The following is a 19,251-nucleotide window of genomic DNA, read 5'->3' as shown; positions in this document are numbered from 1 at the left end:
GTTCCTGTTTCGCACTCGGCACATTCATGGATGGCCTTCTGTCTCAGCTGCCTCCAGCTGATGTTATTCTACAGCCCCGAGAAGGAGGCGATTGTGTGAGAAGATCTTCCGGAAAACGTGCAGAAATCGTCAAAAAATACCGTCTAAACGTTTTTATCCAAACCAATTAAGACATGTGATACTTTTATTATGCTCACCTGGATGACACGCGTTTTGCGGAATAGGGATAGCGGTAAGGAGTACAACGTATTTACGCCTCATTGTATTGAAGACATAATGGCTAGAAAAGTTCCTCTAGAGTCAAGGCGAAGTCTTAATCACGTACGTTGGATTAGCGGATACATTGTCACCAGCCATCGTGAACATGTAATAATCAACTTGACAGCATCGTCTGATTTTTATGGATGCGAATTTTGAACTCGTGGCAATGTGTCCAGCTGTTCACCTTCTGTTTCTACAAATTGCATTCGTTAAACCGTAACAGATAAAAAACGGTCCGTCGAGGGCCTTTAACCACTAAACATGAGAGGAGGAAGACTGCATTCAAGCCAACAATTAATTTCTCTGAAAAGGCGATGAAAAGGAAAAAGCTCGTGTCAGTGGTATTATTTTGTCGTTTGGCTGATCGGCGTCGATCGGGAAAACGAAGATCACCAAAGCTTTATTTTACGGCGCCTGACTGCTTTATACACCTCTCGTAGGCGCATGTGAAACTGTGCACACACACCACGTTTCATGCGTTCGGCCATAGAGGTAAACATATACACGGAGCACACATCTATTCTTCGAAACCTAAGTGGATTAGACAGTTACGTTATCTACGCTTGGAATCAATTACTGATTTCAACAATTGATCTTGTTGTATTAGTATCACACATGTAGTAATTCAATTAACCTACTTTCCCCAACAGTCACAATGTTAATGCGATAACTATTCTTGTTACGTTTGGCCAAGTGGAACGACAGCAAGCGTTTCAATCACTGTCCTGTCATTTCTTTATTTTCACAAACGACAGAACTTCAATAATTCGACGAATTCCTCATCTTGTTGTAATGTGGCTCATTTAGCTGGCCATTTACACAGAAGACTAAATATCGGGAAGGCAAGTAGTTTTCTGGCCATTTCCTCAGGACTGCGTGTTATGTGTGGCATTATGCTTTAAGAAGTAACATCCGTAATGTCCTATTTTTGTACGAAATAAAACGCTATGGTTTTTGCTTAATCCGGTACAGATGCCGACACAATATCGAGATAACAAGCGTAACGTACCAGAAAACTTTACTAGTAGAGTAAATTCATAATAGTGGGTTAGAGGTTCTGTCGTGTCAAAAATTTTCACCATTTATAGAGTTTTAGATCTGACCACCGACATAGCCTACTTTCATCCAACCCAAGGATTCTGGAATTTGTTTGCTGCGTAGCTTGTGCTGTCGTTTGGGTTCAAATTCCCCCTGTCGAAAGAGTGTCCAAACATTCGTCAGTGCTCCGTCAATGGGCAAGCTGTAACGACTTTTGTTTCACGTGTGTCTCTGATGGTTAGCAGGCACTTTCATGATACGTCATAGCGACAGTTGACCGCCGTCAGCCCAGCCCAGCCCTAGAAACGCATATGCAGATGCATAGACCTACTGCGGAAAATTTACGTATGTTCTACATATATCGCGTTCCATGAGACACAACCGCGACGTTATGACCTCTGCACTCGTGTCCTGTTTATTACGACCGACTTCCCTACCAAACGCCAGATATGCAGCCTCTACCTTATGCTCTGTTCACTAAGATGATACGTTTAGTGTTCCAAATACACGTTCAGAGTACCAGGTAAAAGGACTGGTGACGTAATCTTTTAAAACCGTCGCCCAATCACCGGAAACACAGTTGCTGTGCTAGAATCACTGTGTACTACTAGAATTTTTAATTTGTCATTGATGCGTTGACTTTTACGTAACAAAGCGACTGTTGCACTCAGAAGATTTGCATGCATAATGCATACTACGACTCTTCTGTTTCGTTCAGATCGACGCTTCGACGTAAACATTTTGGAGCCAGTGTAGTCAGAACTGGTAACATATTGGTAGTGTGTGATGCTACGCGTTCTTTTGGTCAGAAGAAACTGATAGATCCTCTTTGTTCCGACAGATTGTACTTCGCCGTCCCTGCACGTCACACAGAGTATGGTAGTTTTGTGCCATAGGTTTATAGTAAGACAAGAAAGAAAAACAAAAGACACCTGAGATCAGTATATGTAACGAAGTGATTCACTACCGTGTATGTTACTCACCTCTCGGTGTGTGAACTGCTCTAGCAAACTTTTGTCAACGGCTCAATCGTCCGTACTAGCGACACGATGAAGCGATTTGCCCACTCGGGGTAAATCTGTATTTTAGTTTCATTGCTTACGGGGACTGAAACAGCATAGTGTTGTCTCCCTTAATCCACAGAAAACACGGTAAAAAAGGTTACGCTCTTCCGATTAAACTACAGCTAAGAAAAGCCTTCAGCTTATCATCGTAATCGCAGTTCTTTCCTGCTGACCGCCCTGGCCGACCAGAGTGGCCGAGTGGTTCTAGGCACTACAGTCTGGAACCGCACGACCGCTACTGTCGCAGGTTCGAATCCTGCCTCGGGCATGAATGTGTGTGATGTCCTTAGATTGGTTTAAGTAGTTCTCAGTTCTAGGGGACTGATGACCTCAGAAGTTAAGTCCCATAGTGCTCAGAGCCATTTGAACCATTTTTTGACCGCCCTGTAATTCGTCAGAGTCAGATAAACGGACAACTAAAATGATGCGGTGTTTACAGTAAATTGCTGCGGAAACAGCTATGGGCTGGAAATTCCGTTACAACTGGGAACGGAGTTTCTCGCGACGGCATTCTTGCACCAGACACCGTCCGTGCTCTTGTCGAATTAAAACCTTAGTATTTTAGAAAGGTCCATCGCCTTTGTTTCGGCGCCGTATCACTACCGTCGTGCTGCCAGACAAGGTGTCGACGTCTGCGACGCTGTTTCCCCACGTCGGGACGTAAATGATTCGACGAACTTCTCTACTGAATAGTCGCTGTACATGTTGGAAGTTTTACGAAATCTGATCTGTGCGGCCTCTCTAACGACAGAAAAATATAAAGCCCTTTTCTTATACAAAAGAATGTCTTGTATTTCTCTGTTTCTCGTTGACAACAGTGCTCTAAATATTTTTACGTAAAACGCTAGGCGAAGTGTTACACTTAGATGAGGCAAGTAACAAAGGAGGTAAAATGTAAGAAATATGGCGCGCTTCCCAGTATTAACTGTTCCCGTCGCTACTCATATTCAGGTCTCAGCAGGGCGTCTATTGCTGATACAATATGGTGACGTCATAACATCGATACGATCCTGCACTGCCACTGTAATCTAGTGACCCTGGCCTCAAATTCTTACTACTAAGGTATTGAAGAAACATTTTTTTCCATTTTAATGTGACTCATTTTTGCTCTAATATGCGTCAAATATGAAAACGCAAACGGCGGACATCTTTCTGACCGGTTTCTACTCTTCTGGCTACAGCCGCCAACTAATAGAATTATTAATCGCTCTGTCTGCTGATTCAGCAAAAGAATCGCAAAAATGGTTCAAATGGCTCTGAGCACTATGGGACTCAACATCTTAGGTCATAAGTCCCCTAGAACTTAGAACTACTTAAACCTAACTAACCTAAGGACATCACACACACCCATGCCCGAGGCAGGATTCGAACCTGCGACCGTAGCAGTCGCTCGGCTCCAGACTGCAGCGCCCAGAACCGCACGGCCACTCCGACCGGCAGCTCGTAACATGGAGGCTTCTTCAGACTAGCAAAACCTATTAAGGTTTAATACGTAAACATGACTGGAGAAAAGCGATATCCAAATTTTTCGTCTTCTGAATGACGTGTTCCTTGTAAACGTCGTACCGTTCACCTTGCCTGCTCAGTAAATAGGCTACATGGAAATTCGCAGCAAATATTAAATTCTGGTCGACGGCTGCGTAGTGCAATAGATCATTGTCCATATATTTTAGGTACGTACTGAGATACTAAGAGAGGCTAATATCACCGTATTTAACAGTTTCTGAGTCATCACTGCCTAATATAAAAGGAGCAATGTGACCAACGCAGTTAAAAATTTTGTTTTGTTTTTAATGCTTTGGCAATTCACCAACGGTGCATAGTCTTTACTTTCATTAATACAAATTCTGTGGTGTCTTACGTTTTAACCCAATAATAACATGACTGACACTTGTCACAATACTTATACATTTGCTACATCACTAGAGAACTTTCTGTAATCAAGAAAAGTATTTTACATCTATTTTCTTAGCGCGTTTTAAACGTAGCGTAGTTGCCGTCTACTCAGTTTTAAAGTTACAGATCACTGCCAACGCATTCCGTCATTTTGCCGTTTTTAGCAATTTCTACCAAAGATTAAGTGTACTGGACTCGTTGAGAATTCGACCAACATTCTGTCCGTGTGGCATATACACGGTGCGGACACACAATGTGACCAAAAGTGTAGGGCACAAAGAATGAAGGAACTGAGTATAGAAGCTAGAGGCTGCAAATGAATATCTAAGGCGCTGCGCCAGGGTGAAAATGGTGGTCACTTTTAACATTTACTACAAATTATTTTGTTAATTAAGTGGTGGCTCAATTGCCATTCATTTTTGTCCTTTGAAGAAATATTGAAGAATGAAACATGAACACGTTATTATCTTCATTTCTGAAAAAGGACAGTCTGGTACGTCAGCTAAGTCCGATATGCGTGTAAATGATACTTTAAATTCATCAAGTTCTCACCGAGACGATTGGTTCTGTTTACGTATCCATACTCTGTAAGTTACCCATCATTTTGAGTAAACACATCTGAATGTCAGATTTAAATTACGTTCCTGTAGCGCTGAAAATATGCAGTTTCGTTCCGTAGTTGCCGTACACAAATTCCTGTGTTTCATGCTGTCTTTCCCCCCTGCACTTTTGGTCAAATATGTTTTCCACGCCTTGTATAACGGTGCTGGATCGCTTAACCTGTACTGTTTATGTTATTCCCTTTTTACGTACGTTACACATATCTGACTGAATGACTTCCAGCCGGTCGTCCGCCTATATTCCGCCACGTCACTGGAAAGCCAGCACGCGATTCACAAGATCACGAAACCATCACCAGATTCGCATAGTGACACTGTACTGATTGTGAGCACATTTAGACACGCAGACCGTAGTGATGTAGAATCTGAATTTATCTTTCCGTTAGTTCTTCGTCTTCTTCAGACCACACAGCTCCGTCGCTGCATCAACGGTCGATTGTTGCTGTTGGCGCCACGGAATGATGACAGTTAAATTCCGTTTTTCTCCGAAGTACGAAGGATTCTACGAAATTAATAAAAACGGAAAGAAGTAACGAGCGCGGCAAGGAGCAGTCAAACTGCACGTTTCGGGTAGATTAATGCGATGACAGTTTTAAACGGTATAGTACGTACGGGTATGATTTAACAGCCATTACACAAATCGACATTCAAAGCTACGCCCTCCACACACAAACTCACTAAAGTTAACGTCCTTACCACATCTCATGTAACACACAACTGTCCTTAACTATTTCTTATGAGCTACACTTAACTAAGCCTGTAATTCATTACGAAGTTGTCTATTACTACCAGTACTCTCGTATTTTTCTTAGGTAAAGTACGAGCAAAATACTCACACGAGATAGCAGTCTTTCTTCTAGCATGCAATCATCCAGGAAACAGTTCCTCCAGCCAGAGCATTTCCTATTGCGACACAAAAAGATTTTGTAATTATCTGTACCAGGAATTCATCTCTAACATTATAAACTGAATATTTAGTAAAAGGGAGAACCGAATTACGTACTGCATAGTGTGAATGAATGTTGCAATTTTGGTGGGCAAAAACGATAAACAACCACAAAATAGAAAGCCTTAGCTAGAAATGTGTTCCATCATAGGGCTGTAGTGACAGCTGAGTCGTTCGTGAAATCTCAATGGTGACCACAGCGGCTGAGGCGCGTTTAGAGACAGAGGAATCGAAAAGCAGCAGCACACACCGACGTGTGACGTCACATGGAACCCCTGTCACCGTTGACGACGCGTGACGTGTTTCGCCACATATACTCATTTCTCTTTATCGATGATTTCGCTATTTTTTCACTTTGGAACATCAGTATCTTTTCTTGGTATCAACAGAATGAATAATACTTTACAACCGCTATGATTATTAACAGTTTTACATTATACTTTTTACCAAGTTCTTACTCGTTAGTTACCGTATTTCGTCACTCCACACTCAACTTCGAGCAAAATACGTGTACATTTGAAACTTGGCCAGCTTTTACAGGGTACACCTCCAGTAGTAATTGGTGCATAAAATATATGTGTAATATACACGCAAAACGTAATCTACGAAAAAGACAAAGGTCAATCCGTGTTTCTGTTTAAGTGAATCACTCGAGTCTCTCCCTGCTTGGGCCAACGAACTAATGTTTGAAACTCTGCCCACAGCACAATTTAGCGTACCCTGCCAGTTATGAGGTGCTTGCCTAGTACCGTGTCCCATTCAGTGATCAGTTACGTCGATTATAATCTGTCCAGAGAGTGCCGTACAGCCGCCCACACATTACTGGATACTCTTTCTACGTAACACAAACTGTCCGGCCCTTGCCTCACGCTGCTGTTCAGATTTCCCGTCTCAGGATCCGCCGGACAGCCGGTCGCTCCCAACACGTGACTCACGACGTCCTTCTCTGAAGATAGCGTCTCTTCCAGCGTCACACCTAACTGATTATGCTTCTTGTTACCCCATGCCACGAATGGTGCTATGTTTTTAGAAGTACCCAACAAAAAGTTGCTGAAAATTACTCTTCGTAGGGAGTACGGTCAACGTGATACCCAGATAATTTTTTTCCTTCCTCTTTGAACAATTATATTCTGTGTAGTGTTGGAAAATCACACGATAAGAAGGGTTTGTTTACTTCCATTGTCTTAAAAAGCAAAACAAAACATAAATTTATTTCATGGTTTTAATACATACTTATTTCATAGCGCTTCCCACGGCTTTGCTCGAGAACGAAGGCAATCTGTAGTTCACACCGCGCCGCCTCTCTGCGTTATACGATACCCTCTGGCACAGCGCGGAGGCGGATTTGAAACTGCAGCCGCCTGTCTCTCTGACATGGCAGTCTTGCCCGCTCACAGTTATTTCACGTTACCTTCTTTCATGCTAACAGGCAACAAATTTCGACGTACGGATGCTCTGTTTTGTTTCACGAAAATACGTGATTTGCGCCGAACCAGCGATACGGAAAGACACATTCTGTTGCCGCCTCGCGATGCAGAAAGCAGTTGCGGAGGATGCAGTGTAGCCGTTGGCCGACAGATGGCAATATGCGACTTGCATAAATAATTAGATGTTACAAAGAAATAAACAGTACAAAAAAGGCTAATACGTCTATCGGGCGCCATTCTGTCACACAGCCATGAAGGACAATGTATAGAGTATAATACAGGAAATAGGATTTATGATACGATTTCAAATACAGCTGTAATTGTAGAACGGAGGAGGAATGTGGAGTGTAAAAATATTTTTTTTGTCTGTCTTCCCGTTCTGGAAAAGGAACGATATGTGAATATTCACTTTAATTGCGCCAACGAGAATATGAAACGTACTTAAAAAGTGCTACATATGGCTAGCAAATGTGGTTTTCATAAACCGATCTCCGAGTGCCATTTCCGGTTCGTTATGTGACCACTTTCGTATCGATTCTCGCAATGCGGTTTCAGATGCCGGTTTTGCTACCGTATATTGAAAGTGAAAGTCGATACCAGAGCAATCCATCATTTTGCGGTTTTGAAGCATATTACATTTTATCAAAGACAAAGTATTGAACTGCTGAAAATGCGGTTAGTACTCCTGTCACGTCATGTCCGGCATATGTAACGGTACTCGATGGCAAACCTTGCTCAATCTGCACAGCTGAAGTTACTCCTATTTTTGACATGCGTTACACATACATCGCTTAACAACTTCCAAACGCGTCGTCGGCCAGTGTTCCGCCACAAGCACGAAATAGTAAAACCATCTTCGGTTTCGCATATTGACGGTGTATTGATTCTGAAATGTTGAATGGGACCTTCAGATCGCAGTAATGGAGAATGTGACTTTATGTTTCCGTTATTCCTCCGTCTCCTGCAGTCCACGGAGCTCCGTCCGTACAGCGATTCATTGTTGGTGCCAGCGCTCCAACATGTCGGCAGTGTATCGCGAGTAATGGCTGTCTGCTGACGTAAGTCGAAACAGGAAAAAATGATAATCAACGCACAACCACCAGCCAGACTATGGATTTAGCACAGTAACAAGCGAGTAAACTTGTACACGATAAATTACGTAAATGGGGCGCACATAACTGGGACTACGCTACATAAACCCACATTTAGAGTTATGCCTTCAGAGACAAACTCGCAAAAGTTATCTTTCTTCCCAAACGAAATTAGGTATCGTTTTCTTCGCTGAAAACGACACTGACTTCCACTAACCATTGCTGGCGTCATGTTTGCATGTGCTTCTTTATACCCTCTGTCCGCATGTAAAAATAGTTCAATAATTGTAACGGGCCCCCCCCCCCCCCATGAACCTTGGACCTTGCCGTTGGTGGGGAGGCTTGCGTGCCTCAGCGATACAGATGGCCGTACCGTAGGTGCAACCACAACGGAGGGGTATCTGTTGAGAGGCCAGACAAACATGTGGTTCCTGAAGAGGGGCAGCAGCCTTTTCAGTAGTTGCAGGGGCAACAGTCTGGATGATTGACTCATCTGGCCTTGTAACATTAACCAAAACGGCCTTGCTGTGCTGGTACTGCGAACGGCTGAAAGCAAGGGGAAACTACAGCCGTAATTTTTCCCGAGGACATGCAGCTCTACTGTATGATTAAATGATGATGGCGTCCTCTTGGGTAAAATATTCCGGAGGTAAAATAGTCCCCCATTCGGATCTCCGGGCGGGGACTACTCAGGAGGACGTCGTTATCAGGAGAAAGAAAACTGGCGTTCTACGGATCGGAGCGTGGAATGTCAGATCCCTTAATCGGGCAGGTAGGTTAGAAAATTTAAAAAGGGAAATGGATAGGTTAAAGTTAGATATAATGGGAATTAGTGAAGTTCGGTGGCAGGAGGAACAAGACTATTGGTCAGGTGATTACAGGGTTATAAATACAAAATTAAATAGGGGTAATGCAGGAGTAGGTTTAATAATGAATAAAAAAATAGGAGTGCGGGTTAGCTACTACAAACAGCATAGTGAACGCATTATTGTGGCCAAGATAGACACAAAACCCTTGCCAACTACAGTAGTACAAGTTTATATGCCAACTAGCTCTGCAAATGATGAAGAAATAGGTGAAATGTATGACGAGATAAAAGAAATTATTCAGGTATTGAAGGGAGACGAAAATTTAATAGTCATGGGTGACTGGAATTCGTCAGTAGGAAAAGGGAGATAAGGAAACATAGTAGGTGAATATGGATTGGGGGGAAGGAATGACAGAGGAAGCCGCCTTGTAGAATTTTGCACAGAACATAACTTAATCATAGCTAACACTTGGTTCAAGAATCATAAAAGAAGGTTGTATACCTGGAAGAATCCTGGAGATACTAAAAGGTATCAGATAGATTATATAATGGTAAGACAGAGATTTAGGAACCAGATTTTAAATTGTAAGACATTTCCTGGGGCAGATGTGGATTCTGACCACAATCTATTGGTTATGAACTGCAGATTGAAACTGAAGAAACTGCAAAAAGGTGGGAATTTAAGGAGATGGGACCTGGATAAACTGAAAGAACCAGAGGTTTTAGAGAGTTTCAGGGAGAGCACAAGGGAACAATTGACAGGAATTGGGGAAAGAAATACAGTAGAAGAAGAATGGGTAGCTCTGACGGATGAATTAGTGAAGGCAGCAGACGATCAAGTAGGTAAAAAGACAAGGGCTAGTAGAAATCCTTGGGTAACAGAAGAAATATTGAATTTAATTGATGAAAGGAGAAAATATAAAAATGCAGTAAATGAAGCAGGCAAAAAGGAATACAAACGTCTCAAAAATGATATCAACAGGAAGTGCAAAATGGCTAAGCAGGGATGGCTAGAGGACAAATGTAAGGATGTAGAGGCCTGTCTCACTAGGGGTAAGATAGATACTGCCTACAGGAAAATTAAAGAGACCTTTGGAGAGAAGAGAACCACTTGTATGAATATCAAGAGCTCAGATGGCAAAGCAAAGAAGGGAAGGCAGAAAGGTGGAAGGAGTATATAGAGGATTTATACAAGGGCGATGTACTTGAGGACAATATTATGGAAATGGAAGAGGATGTAGATGAAGACGAAACGGGAGATAAGATACTGCGTGAAGAGTTTGACAGAGCACTGAAAGACCTGAGTCGAAACAAGACCCCGGCAATAGACAACATTCCATGAGAACTACTGATGGCCTAGGAAGAGCCAGTCATGACAAAACTCTACCATCTGGTGAGCACGATGTATGAGACAGGCGAAATACCCTCAGACTTCAAGAAGAATATAATAATTCCAATCCCAAAGAAAGCAGGTGTTGACAGATGTGAAAATTACCGAACTATCAGTTTAATAAGTCACAGCTGCAAAATACTAACGCGAATTCTTTACAGACGAATGGAAAAACTGGTAGAAGCCGACCTCGGGGAAGATCAGTTTGGATTCCGTAGAAATGTTGGAACACGTGAGGCAATACTGACCTTACGAATTATCTTAGAAGAAAGATTAAGAAAAGGCAAACCTATGTTTCCAGCATTTGTAGACTTAGAGAAAGCTTTTGACAATGTTAACTCGAATACTCTCTTTCAAATTCTGAAGGTGGCAGGGGTAAAATACAGGGAGCGAAAGGCTATTTACAATTTGTACAGAAACCAGATGGCAGTTATAAGAGTCGAGGGGCATGAAAGGGAAGCAGTGGTTGGGAAAGGAGTGAGACAGGGTTTTAGCCTCTCCCCGATGTTATTCAATCTGTATATTGAGCAAGCAGTAAAGGAAACAAAAGAAATATTCGGAGTAGGTATTAAAATTCATGGAGAAGAAGTATAAACTTTGAGGTTCGCCGATGACATTGTAATTCTGTCAGAGACAGCAAAGGACTTGGAAGAGCAGTTGAACGGAATGGACAGTGTCTTGAAAGGAGGATATAAGATGAACATCAACAAAAGCAAATCGAGGATAATGGAAGGTAGTCAAATTAAGTCGGGTGATGCTGAGGGAATTAGGTTAGGATATGAGACACTTAAAGTAGTAAAGGAGTTTTGCTATTTAGGGAGTAAAATAACCGATGATGGTCGAAGTAGAGAGGATATAAAATGTAGACTGGTAATAGCAAGGAATGCGTTTCTCAAGAAGAGAAATTTGTTAACATCAAATTTAGATTTAAGTGTCAGGAAGTCTTTTCTGAAAGTATTTGTATGGAGTGTAGCCATGTATGGAAGTGAAACATGGACGATAACTACACTCCTGGAAATGGAAAAAAGAACACATTGACACCGGTGTGTCAGACCCACCATACTTGCTCCGGACACTGCGAGAGGGCTGTACAAGCAATGATCACACGCACGGCACAGCGGACACACCAGGAACCGCGGTGTTAGCCGTCGAATGGCGCTAGCTGCGCAGCATTTGTGCACCGCCGCCGTCAGTGTCAGTCAGTTTGCCGTGGCATACGGAGCTCCATCGCAGTCTTTAACACTGGTAGCATGCCGCGACAGCGTGGACGTGAACCGTATGTGCAGTTGACGGACTTTGAGCGAGGGCGCATAGTGGGCATGCGGGAGGCCGGGTGGACGTACCGCCGAATTGCTCAACACGTGAGGCGTCAGGTCTCCACAGTACATCGATGTTGTCGCCAGTGGTCGGCGGAAGGTGCACGTGCCCGTCGACCTGGGACCGGACCGCAGCGACGCACGGATGCACGCCAAGACCGTAGGATCCTACGCAGTGCCGTAGGGGACCGCACCGCCACTTCCCAGCAAATTAGGGGCACTGTTGCTCCTGGGGTATCGGCGAGGACCATTCGCAACCGTCTCCATGAAGCTGGGCTACGGTCCTGCACACCGTTAGGCCGTCTTCTGCTCACGCCCCAACATCGTGCAGCCCGCCTCCAGTGGTGTCGCGACAGGCGTGAATGGAGGGACGAATGGAGACGTGTCGTCTTCAGCGATGAGAGTCGCTTCTGCCTTGGTGCCAATGATGGTCGTATGCGTGTTTGGCGCCGTGCAGGTGAGCGCCACAATCAGGACTGCATACGACCGAGGCACACAGGCCAACACCCGGCAACATGGTGTGGGGAGCGATCTCCTACACTGGCCGTACACCACTGGTGATCGTCGGGGGGACACTGAATAGTGCACGGTACATCCAAACCGTCATCGAACCCATCGTTCTACCATTCCTAGACCGGCAAGGGAACTTGCTGTTCCAACAGGACAATGCACGTCCGCATGTATCCCGTGCCACCTAACGTGCTCTAGAAGGTGTAAGTCAACTACCCTGGCCAGCAAGATCTCCGGATCTGTCCCCCATTGAGCATGTTTGGGACTGGATGAAGCGTCGTCTCACGCGGTCTGCACGTCCAGCACGAGCGCTGGTCCAACTGAGGCGCCAGGTGGAAATGGCATGGCAAGCCGTTCCACAGGACTACATCCAGCATCTCTACGATCGTCTCCATGGGAGAATAGCAGCCTGCATTGCTGCGAAAGGTGGATATACACTGTACTAGTGCCGACATTGTGCATGCTCTGTTGCCTGTGTCTATGTGCCTGTGGTTCTGTCAGCGTGATCATGTGATGTATCTGACCCCAGGAATGTGTCAATAAAGTTTCCCCTTCCTGGGACAATGAATTCACGGTGTTCTTATTTCAATCTCTAGGAGTGTAGTTTGGACAAGAAGAGAATAGAAGCTTTCGAAATGTGGTGCTACAGAAGAATGTTGAAGATAAGGTGGGTAGATCACGTAACTAATGAGGAGGTACTGAATAGGATTGGGGAGAAGAGAAGTTTGTGGAACAACTTGACTAGAAGAGGGGATCGGTTGGTAGGACATGTTTTGAGGCATCAAGGGATCACAAATTTAGCATTGGAGGGCAGCGTGGAGGGTAAAAATCGTAGAGGGAGACCAAGAGATGAATACACTAAGCAGATTCAGAAGGATGTAGGTTGCAGTTGGTACTGGGAGATGAAGAAGCTTGCACAGGATAGAGTAGCATGGAGAGCTGCATCAAACCAGTCTCAGGACTGAAGACCACAACAACAACAATTGCAACGGTAGAGATATAAAAAATATCACCCTCTGGCTTCATAATTATCATGTCTGTATTCACACATGTGTCATGTGACGGTCGACCACTGGTTTCTTCGCATGGCAGCGAAAACGATTTATTGCCATGAGACAGTGTGTAAATCTTGTACGGAGACATGGAAAGCGAATCGCGAAGGTGACCATTCATCCCTACAGAAAGTAACCGTCGTATTCGTCACTGAAAAATGATATAAGTGATAATATTTTCCATAATCGATCGTTCTCGGAAGCTAAACGTTTTGTCGACCCATCACCGGAACTACATTTCTCCTCAGTTCTTAGGTTTTCAGGCCATCAGCAAAATATATGCGTACAATTACAAAGACGTGCAATTTATAAAATGCTGCGAAAAGAGTTGTGGACCGAACGTTCCGTTACAACTGGGAACGGAGTTTCTCACAGCGAAATTCTTGTGACACACGCTCTCGGTGTTCTTGCCGCGTTAGATCTGAATAGCAAATTTATCCAGCCGACTGCAGCCGTGCTGCGAAAGAAGGTGTCGATGTCGGCATGCCGAAAACGTAAACAAATGTCCGATATCCTCCGCAGTCTCTCAACGCTAAGACAACAACCGCCGTGCCGGTACAAGTTACTGCTGAACGTTCTCGTCTCTACGGCCTGTCTTATAACAGAACTGATGTCCCTTAGTTTTAAGTGAATACACATAATGTAGCTAATTTTGGCTAGTAGCGATCGTAGTTTATTTACGACGCTATGGCAGCATGAAAGCGGTGGTCAGATTGAACAGTAACTACGACATACTTACCTTAATTAAGAGGTAGCTCATTTTCGTTTACTTTGACGTTTTTAACACATGAAACATGATCATGTGATTGTTTTCATTTCGAAAGAAGTGCTGTCTGGTACGTCAGTTAAGTACGATACATGGAAATGAGAAGCTTTAAGTTTATCTTGTTCTCACCGTGAAGACTGGTTAGTCCAAAGACTGAGTTTAGGTGTTCATTTTCTGTGAATTACCTTTCATTTTGAGTAAAGACGTCCATATGACTGATTTCGGTTACGTTCCTGTAGAGCCTAAAATACGCTGTTGCGACCCTTAGTTGCTAAAATTCCTATGTTTCACACTATCTATTCGTCCTACACCTTTGGTCAAACGTTTTTTCCTAATCCTGTATAACGCTGCTGGATGGCAAACCTCGCTCAACCAGCACTGCTCAAATTATTCATTTTTTTACGTACGTTACATATACGTTGTTGGATGACTCCCAACCCGGTCGTCCGCCTATATTCGGCGATGTCACTGAAGGCCAGCACGCTATCCACAAAATCACGAAACTAGTACCATAGTTGCATATTGACGCATTACTGATTGTGAGTACATTCACAAATCCAGATGGTAGTGACGTAGAAGCTGCGTTGACTTTTACGTTAATTCTCCGTCTCTTGCAGCCGTAAGACCTTTGTCGCTCCCTCAGCGAATGATTGTTGCCGCTAGCGCCGTGGAAAGCTGGAATTTTAAACTCTCCCGCGAATAATGGCGGTGGTGTGAAGTGAATGTAAACGATTAAAAAATTTACACGCAAGAGTTCGTTATCAAAATAAGAGTGAATCCTTGCTTGGCTCAGCGACGTAATGTTTAAAATTTTCTCATAGCAGAACCTCGCATAGTCCTCCAGTTGCGAAGTGCGTGTCCATTCAAACACGTGAATCACAGCCCTAGTCGCTGGCCAGTTGTACCACTGTAACGCATCTGGACTGTGCTGTTTCGCACTCCACACATTCACGGGTGGCCTTCTGTCACAGTTGCCTCCAGCTGATGTTATCCTAAACTCCTGAGAATCAGGATATTGTGTGAGAAAATCTTCCGGAAAACAGGTACAGAAATCGTAAAAGCATAACGCCAAAACTTTTTTTATCCACGCCAGTTAACGCATGTGATACTGTTATATTATGCTCACCTGGGTCACACGCATTGTGAAGAATGGGCGAAGCGATAAGACGACGTGGAACGTATGTACACTCCAGGGCTCCTAACACATAGAAGGGCTACAATAATTCCTATCGCATCAAGGTAAAACCTTAATCATATACGTAAAACTGGCGGATACGTTGTCACCAGCCATCGATTGTGAAGATGTAATAAAGGAAGTTGACAGCATCGTCTGTTCCGTATTGATGGGGATTTTAAGAACAGTGTGAGACACGGTTTCGCTTCCTGCCAATGTTTTCAACTGTTGGCCTTCTGTTTCGACAGATTGCATTCGTGCCTCCAAACAGACAAAAAGAAAAGATCTAGCGAGGGCCTTTACACACTGCACGTGAGAGGAAGAGGACCGCATTAATGTTAACAATTAATTGACTGGAAAAGGCTATAAAAAGATAAAAAAACCATGTGTCACCGTTATTACTCTGTCGTCCATCTGGGCAGCATCGATCGCGGGAACGAAAGCCACCAAAGCATTATTTTACGGTGCCTGACTGCGTTATAACCCGCTCGTTTGCGTGGTGAAACTGTGGACACACATCTCCCTTACCTTGGACCGTAGAGACACACATATAGACGGCGCATGCCTCTATTACTGCCGTGTTGATGTTTGCAAACAAATGGGTTAGACAATTAAGTATCTGTAGCTGGAATTAAGCACTGCTTTTCACAACTGAAGTACTAGTTCTGCTAGTGTCACACATGTAGTAATTCAGTTAACCTTAGTTCCCTAAGACTCGCATTCTTAATGCTATACGTATCCCTGTCCATCTGGCTACGCGAAATGACAGCAAGCGTCTCAAACACTGTCCCGACAATTCCGTATTTTGAAGAACGACAGAATTACTCATTCAATGAATTCCTGCTCTTGTTGGACTTGGCTCATGAACCTGGCCGCTTCCACGAAAGATCAAATGTTTCCTGGTCATTTCCTCATCAGTATGCGTGATAAGTTTTACAGTACTTTATAGATGAAATAACATCCGTAATGTCTGCTTAATCCAGTACAGATACCGACAGCATATCGAGATAAGAGGCGTGATGTACCAGAAAATGTTACTGGTGGAGGACACTAATATAGTGAGCTACAGATTAAGATCATGTCGACCGACGTTCATCCCCTCTTTCAACGCTTGAAAGGATTTTTAACAATTTTGCTCCGTAGCTTGTGCAAGCAGTAATTTGCCTTAAAATTCTCCCTTTTGAAAGAACGTGTCCAAACATTCCTCAGTACTCCGTCACTGTGTATAATGTAACGACTTTGGTTTCATGTGTGTTTGTAATGGTAGGCAAGTACCTGCTTCTTAAGCAGTGCCGACAACTCACCGCCGTCTACCCAGCCCTGAAAACGCACATTCAGATGTAGACACCTACTTTAGAAAATTTTCTAACGTTCTATACACCGTGGCAGACCTCGTTCCATGATACACAATCGTGTCGTCATAACATGGGCACTCGCGTCTTACTGTGCAACGCCACATATGCCGCCCCTACGATCGACAAGAGCTTAGGCCTTATACTCTTCTATCTAACATGATACATTTAGTATTCCAAAAGATTCGTCCTATTATCAAGTTTATGATTTTAAACAGAGTACCTTTTTGTTCTGCTACAGCTGTAAAAACTCTTAAAACATAACAGTGGCGTAGAACTAACCAATCTTTTGGCGCACCAATTACCATCGCTTTGTTTTCTGCCCCCACAATCGAATTGTGGAACCTCTGTCACCAAAGTGTTAACGTTGTAGTTCCAGCCATCTGGGCAAAGTAGTGCTGTGATTTCTTAAACGTCCGACCACGTATCAAATCCGTATCAGAGTTGCCTTGATAATGACAGAGAAGAAATTTGCGATTAATAGGTACTTGTACGAAATTTGGTGTCCGGTCTCCGACATGTCTGAATAGTCCATACTAGAAAGCTGTATTAGAAATTTGCGCGAATCGTATCTGTACCTAGTCTTTGAAACCATGTTCCAATTATGGCAAACAAATTCGGCCGATTGTTCTGTGGTCTTTCGGCGCTAAGACAACAGTCGCTGTTGCGACATCTGATCTGTGAGGCCTCTCTGATGACAGAAAATGTAAAACCTTTTTATGATGCAAAAAAATATCTGTATTCCTCGGTTTTGCGTAGATAACAGTATTGTAAATATTTTCGTCAAAAACACTGGTTTGAAATATTATAGTTACATGAGCCATGTACAAAACGAGGGAAAATGTTGGAAATATGGCGCGCTTCTCAGAATTAACTGTTCCCTTCGCTTCAGTTGCGTAACATATATTCAAGTCTCGGGGGCGTCCCTTGCTGATACACTGTGGTGACGTCACAACAACGACACTCGCGACTCATTCACTGCGAAAGATCCTGCACTGTCGCATATGCTTCCCCTGTAACCGAGTGTGTCTGGCCTGACATTCTTCTTACTACACTAATACACTGAGTACTCGTAAGTCTCGTGCGTTTATGATGAAACATTTTTTTTTTTACGTTTTGTTGTAATGTATGTCTAATACACTTTGAAAACGCAAACGGCGGAGATCTTTGCGATCGGTTTTATCTCTCTTGGTTATGGCGTCCAAGTATATAATTATTTATCGCTTTATCTCCTGATTCAGCAAAAGGATCGCACGAGTCGTGTAGTCGACATGTTTACATCGCTGTGACATCTTCTTTCCCGAAATGGTGCTGTGGTCTCCTCCACATTACGGTCATATATAAGAACAGGCCCGTACTCGTATTGTTGACAATGTGGAAACGCGTAAAGTTATCATTTTTATAGCCCCCTGTCAAGGATGCTGTGCATTCTCCATCGAATTTGAATAGTGCATATCAAGAAGCTGTGTGAGAAATAGGTGCGCAACCTATATCTACACTCTTATCAAAACCAAGCCCCAAAAAGGCTTCCAAAAATGTAACTTAATGTGAACAACGTTATTTCATGCGGTCTGAAGCTATCGGTATGAAGGTATATGACTGTTGCATTGGACAGGGAGTTATTTTTTGTATGCATTCAACCAAAAGAATTTCGCTTAATGTTTTATTAAATGGAAAAATACAGACACGGTTATGTCTACATCTATATCTACATCCATACTCCGCAAGCCACCTGACGGTATGTGGGGGAGGGCACCTTGAGTACCTCTATCGGTTCTCCCTTCTATTCCAGGCTCGTATTGTTCACGGAAAGAAAGATTGTCGGTATGCCTCTGTGTGGGCTCTAATCTCTCTGATTTTATCCTCATGGTCTGCTTGACTCCTTGGTGAGCTGGCCAGATTGGCCGAGAGGATCTACGCGCTTCAGTCTGGAACCGCGCGACCGCTACGGTCTCAAGTTCGAATCCTGCATCGGGCATGGATGTGTGTGATGTCCTTAGGTTAGTTAGGTTTAAGTAGTTTTGTCTAGGGGACTGATGACCTGAGATGTTAAGTCCCATAGTGCTCAGAGCCATTTGACTCCTTGGTGAAGGTATATTCTCGAAACTTCAACAAAAGCCCGTACCGAGCTAATGAGTTTATCTATCATCTCCGTAACGCTTTCGCGATTACTAAATGATCCTGTAACGAAGAGCGCTGCTCTCCGTTGGATCTTCTCTATATCTTCTATCAACACTATCTGGTACGGATCCCACACCAGTTAGCAGTATTCAAGCAGTGGGCGAACAAGTGTACTGTAACCTACTTCGCCGGCCGTTGGTGGCCAAGCGGTTCTAGGCGCTTCAGTCCGGAACCGCGCGGCTGCTACGGTTGCAGGTTCGAATCCTACCTCGGGCATGGATGTGTGTGATGTCCTTAGGTTAGTTAGGTTTAAGTAGTTCTAAGTTCTAGGGGACTGATGACCTGAGATGTTAAATCCCGTAGTGCTCAGAGCCATTTGAACCATCTGTAACCTACTTCCTTTGTTTTCGGACTGCATT

Source organism: Schistocerca serialis, chromosome 11, assembly GCF_023864345.2.
Source record: "Schistocerca serialis cubense isolate TAMUIC-IGC-003099 chromosome 11, iqSchSeri2.2, whole genome shotgun sequence".
Taxonomy (NCBI): Eukaryota; Metazoa; Arthropoda; class Insecta; order Orthoptera; family Acrididae; genus Schistocerca; species Schistocerca serialis.
Note: the sequence above shows the minus strand (reverse complement) of the source record.